This window comes from Ursus americanus, chromosome 26 (assembly GCF_024610735.1).
Source record: "Ursus americanus isolate L20-20 chromosome 26, mUrsAme1.1.p, whole genome shotgun sequence".
Classification (NCBI taxonomy): Eukaryota; Metazoa; Chordata; class Mammalia; order Carnivora; family Ursidae; genus Ursus; species Ursus americanus.
The window spans coordinates 21,595,189-21,603,429 of NC_142152.1; positions in this window are offsets into that span (position 1 = coordinate 21,595,189).

Below are 8,241 nucleotides of genomic sequence, written 5' to 3' on the forward strand. Positions count from 1 at the left end.
TCGGCCTGTTGGCTGGTTAAGCAGCAGAGCCTGACCAGTGTCCGGTCCTTGGTGCACTGTCCGGGGCAGCGAGCAGTAACCCCAGTCACTCGGAGCCCCTGGGCCAGACCTTCCCCAACGCAAGCTCCCCAAGAAGTGGGGGGCGGTGCTGCCCAGCCTGTTTAAGAAGGCCTTGTCTCAGGAAGAAAGTGGGGCAGACCGTGCCCCAAGGGAGGACAGCGCTCCCCTGGGGGGGATGAAGCATGCGGGTTGGGTTTTTTTCCTCCCTAAGCGTTGGTTGAGTTAAGCTCCATTTTAAAGGTTTCTATACCAATTCCGTCTTGGTTTGGGGCTTGTTGGGGGGATGGAGTTTCCCACCTCTCAATCCTTCCGGGGTCATCTGCAGTCCTGCTTCCTTCCCGAGGCCACACTTGCCTCGCTGCCCGGGGCCTCGCTCCCAGGCCGCTTCTTCACCTCTCCCAGCTCTTTGACCTCCTATGTTTACCATGTGGGTCAAAAGGAGGTAAGGACCTCTTATCCCGTCAGAGCACTGTGCATGGGGGACAGTCAGACAAACGGGGTGCCACAGGGGGCAGGTTGTCTCCTGTCCCCACACAGCACGTGTGCCTTCTCCCTTACCCTTCAAGGGCTATGAGAATTGGAGCAACCCGTAGTCATAATTAGGAAACAAGGAGTACGAAGTGGCATCTGTCATATTCTCCCCGCTTTTTCCTCCAAACATCATGACCAAGCCTAAGCTGAGTTAGATAAACATGCATTGGGTGGTTGGGGGTGCAAGCCCATGTGTGCACAAATATGGGAGGGACGTAAGGAAGTGTGTGTGTGTGTGTGTGTGTGTGTGTATGCATGCACAGGGCCTGTGCACAAGTTTTCTACTTGGGGTTATTTAGGGCCTGCATTCCGGTTGTTAGGAGCAAATATCTCTGCTGAGAAAGCCTTTTTCGTAGTCAGCAGTGTGGGCCTGGCATTTTCTTTTGCAGTAGAAATGGGCGCTGTGATTAATCAAGCCAGTGGCTGGGCCCTGGGGAGGCCTGGCTGGAGAAATATGGGCCCCCAAGCTGGCCCAGGGCAGGCACGCTCAGACCTTCACAAAGGGTTAGAGTGGCCCGTGGCAGGTGTGTGAGGCTCTTGGACCATGGCTGCTTTGTCCAGGAGTGTCACAGCTCTGGACTTCAAGGTGGGAGCACACAGCCTGGTGTGGGCCCAGGGACCTGAGTAGACCTCTGCGCTCACCTTGGAAGAGGTGGGTAGTGAGTCATTCCTGCTAGCCCAGGAAGCTTACATCATGGGAAATTTCAAAGTCTCTGCCCCAAGAGATCTCCGTGGAAATCCAAACTCAGGGGCACCTGGGTGCTCAGTCATTAAGTGTCTGCCTTCCGCTCAGGTCCTGATACCAGAGTCCTGGGAGCGAGCCCGCCTCGGGCTCCCTGCTCAGCGGGAAGTCTGCTTCTTCCTCTCCCACTCCCCCGGCTTGCATTCCCTCTCTCGCTGGCTGTCTCTCTCTCTCTCTGTGTCAAATAAATAAATAAAATCTTAAAAAAGGAAGAAAGGAAGGAAGGAAGGAAGGAAGGAAGGAAGGAAGGAAGGAAGGAAGGAAGGAAGGAAGAAGGAAAGAAAGAAAGAAATCCAAACTCAGCCAGGGAAGATGTAGACCGGGTTGGTAGTCCAATATCCACCAGATGTAGTTTCCAGTCCAGAGTCCATGATGAGCTCTTGTCCCTGCAGCCAAAAGCAGGGAGACAGGCTCCTCTCCTGAGAACAGTAGTCATGAGAAGACCCTGGGGCCATCCTTCAGGGCAGCCGAGATAAAGTGGAGCTCCTGAACAAGCGGAAGGTGCGGCAGAGAAAGGGCTGTAGATTTCACTTCCAGAAAACTCTGGGGGACGTGTCCCAGGCACTGTGCCAAGTGCTTCATCACGCACCAACTTGGAAATCTCCGAAGGAACACCCAAGGGCATTGGGGCATTTGACACCTCAATGGACACGTGAGCAAACCGAGGCTCCGAGAGAGGAGGTAACTTTCCTGAGATCACACAGATATTAAGCAGCAAAGCCTGGATTCAAAAAAGGTCAAAAATGAGGTACAAAATGTCCAACAATCAATAAACTAGTTAAGTAAATAATGGTTTATTTATAGAATACTGGGCAGTCATTGACATTTCTTGGTAGTAGAATATTAAATGACCTCAAAAGACATTCAAGATCTATAGATGGGTGGTTGAAAAAAAGATTACAAAACAACATGTGTTAAAAAATAATAATAATAATAAAATGCAGATGTATGATTTCTAAGAAAAAAATCAAAATATTAGCAAGGACTTTCTTCGGTTACAAGGAGTAGATATGATTTCTGTTCTGTGACTTTGCCCATTTTTCCCTTACAATGATCGCTTTGTAACAAGGACAAACCTGATAAAAGATCCCAGGCTGCGTGTCTGTGGGGGGTGGGGGAGGGGCTGTAGTCTAGACTGATGCTGAGACGCAGGATCCCAGGGCTGAGCCTGCCACAGGGTGTGGTGGGAAGCAACGCCCTTCCTTGGAAAACATCAGACTTTTTCTAGATTGGGCAACCGGCCGGCGAGCCTGGGTGCCTGCCGCAGCTGTGGGTACCCCAGCTCTGAGGTCTACCCTGCTGGGCCTGTACTTGCTGTGCTGGGGGCTCCAGCCAGCTGGGGGCTGTGTAGGGTGGGAGAGGGGAGAATCCTGGGTGTGCGAGGAGGGGAAGGGGGAGAGCTGGTAAGAATTGCTTAATGTAGACATTTACGCCAAGTCTTCAGTTGGTGGGGGGCGGGGTGCCCTCACTCAAAAATAACGAGAGTGACACTATGATTCAGTTATCTAGAACTGTGCCTCTCAGCCTCGTGAGCCCCAACAATGCTCCTTTTAAAAGTTATTTTTAAAGTATTGTGTAATGGGACACCCGGCTGGCTCAGTCGGTGGAGCATGCCATTCTTGATCTCAAGGTTGTAAGTTCAAGCCCCACGTTGGGTGCGGAGAGCACTTAAAAAAAAGCAAAAAACAAAAACCTAACTAAATAAATAATATGTTGTGTAATAATCTAACAATCGGAAAGTAAATTTGTTAACCAACCTACAGACATAATATTTTTAATCAAGCTAATGCCTTAACTGTATTGTAAAGAAAGAAACAGTTCATAATTAAACAACATGTATTTCAAGGGGCGCCTGGGTGGCTCAGTCGTTAAGCGTCTGCCTTCGGCTCAGGGCGTGATCCCGGCGTTATGGGACCGAGGCCCACGTCAGGCTCCTCCGCTATGAGCCTGCTTCTTCCTCTCCCACTCCCCCTGCTTGTGTTCCCTCTGTCTCTGGCTGTCTCTATCTCTGTCGAATAAATAAATAAAATCTTAAAAAAAAAAAAACACATGTATTTCAATATGTAAATACTCGGGCAGCACTATAGTCGAAGACCTCTCCCCACCACTCTGTCCCCACCAACGGCACACAGAAATCTCCAAAACTTCCCCTAGAGGAGATTCAACCCTAAGGACCACTGATGAGAATAATAATCACTGGCATACAGTGAGTGCTTTCTCTGAGCCAGGCACTCTAAACTCTGTGTGTGTGTGTGTGTGTGTGTGTGTGTGTGTGTGTGTGTGTGTGTGCGCGCGCGCGCACACACGCGCATACGGCCATCTAATCGTCAGGACACGCTGAGGTAGGTACTATCATTAGTCCCATTTTACAGATGAGAAGCAGAGAACTAGAGGTTGAGTTAACTGCCCAAGGTTACACAGCCAGCGAGCAGGGGAGCTGGGTTTTGAACCAGCACGAACTGGCTTTCCTTGCGGAGGCTGAGCCAGAGGGGCCTGGCGCCAAGGGGTAGCCCCTACGCCCCTCACTCTAACCTGCAGAGCTTTTCCACCTCAGCACGATTCCTAGGACGGGCTGGATACCTCTCTGCTATGCGGGGGAGCTGCTCTGATCCACTAACAGCCGTCCCCTCTACCCATTAGATGCCTCTACCCACTCCCCTGCCCCAGTCGTGACACCCCGAATGTCTCCAGACATTGTCATAAGTCCCCTGGGGGGCAAAATTGAAGGTGAGAGCCACGGGGTAAGAGCAAGCGAGGTAGAATCCTAGATTACACACAACCCGAGCCAGGCCAGAGATACAGGTAGGAGAGCTAGAGAAAAGCGGGGCGGTGTTCTCTGGGGAGGGGTATGGATGACGGGGTACAGCAGTAGGTGCGTGGTCACACGGACATGTGCAAGCCGGGTAGGGTGGCCACGTGCCCTCGGATAAAGGGAAAGGTGGCGCCTGGGGGGCGCAGTCGTTAGGCGTCTCCTTTGGCTCAGGGCGTGATCCCGGCGTTCTGGGTTCGAGCCCCGCATTGGGCTCCTCGGCTGGGAGCCTGCTTCTTCCTCTCCCACTTCCCCTGCTTGTGTTCCCTCTCTCGCTGACTATCTCTCTCTGTCAAATAAATAAATAAAATCTTAAAAAAAAAAAAAAAAGGGAAAGCTGTGATCACATGGCCAGAAGGAGGAAGAAGCTGCCTTCACGTCCTGCCCTGGATGAGGACCCCTGATTAAGACGGGGCACCAGAAAAGGTCTCTGTGTGAGGGTCCCAAGTTGATCAGAATTCACCAGGCTGTTCCCAGCCTCCTCGACCCCCTAGGTTAGCCTGTCTTTCAGACCCTCAGATGACTCACTCCCACAGGCAGAGACCCACCTTCCTGTTTTGTAATCTCCCCCCATTCTTAACCAGCCTGCCAGCCCCACCTTCTCGGGTCCGACAGCTAGCGGCAGTCTCCTTGGGGTGGAGGGGCTCCTGACCTATGATCCTGAGAAGGCTGAGGAGTCAGGGAGACAGACGCCTTGGGCTGATTGGTAAGGAGCCTTTGGCCCTACCCTCTTCACCCCCTGGCTCCCCACTAAGCCTCTGGGGGAAGAGGGGATTCTCAGACAACCCCTTTGGCCGCTGCACTTGGCTCTTGACTGGAATAATTAGAGATGGAGCCAGGAATGATGTCATCCCTCTGCAGAACACAGGATGACTTTGAGCAGGGCATTTACCTTGGCCTCGGCTCCCTCCTTTGTCAAGTGAGCCAGGGCGGACCTGGTAAATTTGAACACTCCTGCACTGACCTTCTGATTTGAAGATGAAAGCCCCCTGGGCAAGCCCCTTGGAGAAGAACAGCCATGGCTTTGCATACTCAACTCACTTCCCCTCCCCCTTCCTTCAGGTGGAGCTGAAGCAGCTGTCAATCATGACGCCCTCCCCCACTTCCAGGAATCTAGGAGTCAGAAAGCGTCCCAGGCCACCCACTGAGAGGACCCCATGTTGATGGGTTCATTAATGGACATGCTCCCAAGCAAGTCAGTTAAGAGCTCTTCCTGGAATATGAAAGACAGAAATGATGTTTCTAGAGACTTATTAAGCTGGAAAAATGTGAATCTAAGGCTACTGCCTGTCACCTTCCTGACACAGGAAGAAAGCCCATCTGCAGCATAAAGCCAGTACAGAGTGAGACAAAGCTGAGAGCCAAGAGAGAGAAATCCCTGATGACATTGTTTGAACCCCTGGATCGAACTATGCCTGAAGGTGTTGCCAAGTTACGTTAATAATTTCCCTTTTTGCTAGTCTGATTTGGAATTCTGTAACTTACAACTGATTTGGAGTTCTAACTAATATAACCCTTTAGCAGTTGGGCTATGAGAGAGGCTATTGAGCACATGGAGGGGTAGAAATCTGCCAGCTTATACCTCCAGCCTGGGGCAGCGAACCCACAAACACCTGGCATATCTCTCCTGCCATGTGCTTTGACAGTCTCTTAGCTTCAGCCTTGGAAGGGAGCTCTCCTAACCTAATCCATGGCCAATACCAGCGTGCACATTTTTCAAGCTCAAATTTGACAGCAGCCTTGAAAAAGGATATCCTTGGCCCCAGGACATAGCACCCCAGGAAATAGGCATGTGGCATCTATAATTCACGGCCTCCAGCAAGGTCACAGAGATGGGGAGCAGGGGTCCTCAGGGGTGTGATACACATCTGCTTGGGTTCTACATACATCCTCGACCCCGTCATGGGCGGTCTGCGCCCCCTGGCCCTGGGATTACAGCAGCCTGGGGCTTAGACTAGCCCACCAGGCCAGGGTGATGCCCGGCAGGTTGGAATTACCCTTTCTACCACCTCAAGCCGCTGACGGGGGAAACCAGCCACAGCCACAGGGCCAAGAAGGGCCTGGGTCTTCATGTCACTGCTTGGTACCCCTGCAGGGTCTGGGGTCTTAGAGCCGTGTTCCACTCTGCTATAGACAGAATCATGTTCTCCCCGAAGTCATACTCTGAAACCCTAACCCCAAGGGGACTGTATCTGTAGAGTCTTCAGGAGGTGATGAAGGTCAAATGAGGTCATAAAGGCAGAGTCCTGACCAATAGGCCTGGTGTCCTTATAAGAAGAGGGAAAGAGAGCGAGATCTCTCTCCGAGAATGTGCCTGGAGGAGAGGGCACATGAGCACACGGCTGGAGGGAGGCTGTCTGCACACCAGGAAGAGGGCCTTCACCAGACCCTGACCACGTTGGCACCCTGATCTTGGCCTTGCACCTCCAGAATCGTGAGAACATTAATGTCTGTTGTTTAAGTCACCCAGTCCCTGGGATTTTGTTAGGATAGTCTGAGCTGACCACGACGCACTCCCCTCCACCCCCACAGGACGGCCCCGTGTGCTCCCTCCTGTAGGGGTGGGGAAATCATTCTCAGCCAGGAGTTCCCAGAAGTCACCATGTGCCAGGCCCTGTTCGAAGCCCTTGCCATGCTTTAGCTCATCAAATCCTCATAGCCACCCTGTGAGTAGAAGGCATTGTACCCATTATACAGATGAGAAAACTGAGGCACAGAGAAGTTAGGGAACCAAGTTCCCACAGGAATACTGTAAAACTGAATCCCAGCCCCACAGTCCAAATTCAGCAGCCCTCAACGCTGAGAAACTGAGAAAAGGGGTAAGGAAAATACTGCACACCATCCCCTGCGAGAATCTGCAGGAAGGAAGCCGTGGCCTTTCAGCTCAGCATCCAGACGCCGTGGAATGAACTCAGGTCCCCCGCTTCACACCGTGCACTGGAAGTAACCCGTCCCTGTGTGCCCTCCAAGGCTGTTTGCCGTTTGGCTGGGTGACCTTGCCTAAGTCATGCCATGAAAAATAAGAGGTGGGTGACGAGGCTGCTCAAAACCCTTCTTGCTCATTCTCTGGTTCTCAAAACACAGAGGCTCAGCCCTGTGTGGTGGGTGGTGCCGTCAGGGAACTGTGCAGAATCGGAATCGGTTCGCCCAGCGTGTCCAGGTCAGGGTGTGTAAGACCGGGTCAGAGCCTGGCACAGATCCTGACTCAGCCCTGAGGAGAGTAGCAGAATCTGCTGTGTATCCAAACATCCCAGGGCCGAGACCCTTCTCACCCAACCAAACCTCATCCAACCCTAGTGACCAAGCACCATCGTTTCACGACCTAGCCAGGCCCCCAAAAGTCCTTGTGTGATGGGCGTTGAATCCTTCCAAGGCTCACCTCCTTGTCTCCAGTGGTCCCGAGTGTCCAGGACTTTGGGCTGGGGGTAGTCATGGGGTTTAGCTCCCTGGGGGATTGGACTGGGACAGCAGCCCAGCAGCTTGGTCACCTGGCTCATATGCCCTGTGGGAGGCTGGAAGCAGGGGCTTGGCCTGCAAGGGGCCTGGGGCATCTTCTTGTGACCACATCCAAGGCCCACCAGGTGTCGCTGTGTAGCCAGCAGGATGAGGGCTGAGGTTTTTCTCCCGCACCGACCCTGAGGACTGGGAAGCTGTCCCCTAGCAGTGGCTCTGTCCCCTCAGTCTCAAGGCTAGCAGAAGCACCCCCGTAAAGGCCTATCCTAGGGTCTAGGAGCCTGGGGACTGCGACGGTCTCCATCCATGGCCGGAAATAAGGTGGAAGAACAATTCCTGGCCTGTCTGCGAGCCTTGCCAGCAGGCGACAGGGTGGGACCCGAGGCCCCTCCACCCTTACCATGCCCCCCCAGGAGCTCCGCTCAGTTTCCTGGGCCCCTGCCTGCGGCAAACCCCAGCCCCATCCGCAGCCGCCATCAGCGGGCCAGGCAGACCCACTGTGCAGGCTGACCGAGGAGGCATCTCATCAGCTCCAGACAGCATAGACCCGGCCCCTCATCAGCAAAGTTGGTTCAAGGTCGGGCAGGACTAGGAGATTCGAACTGGCCCTTCCCAGCCTAACCTGAGCCCAGAAGGCACGTCACCC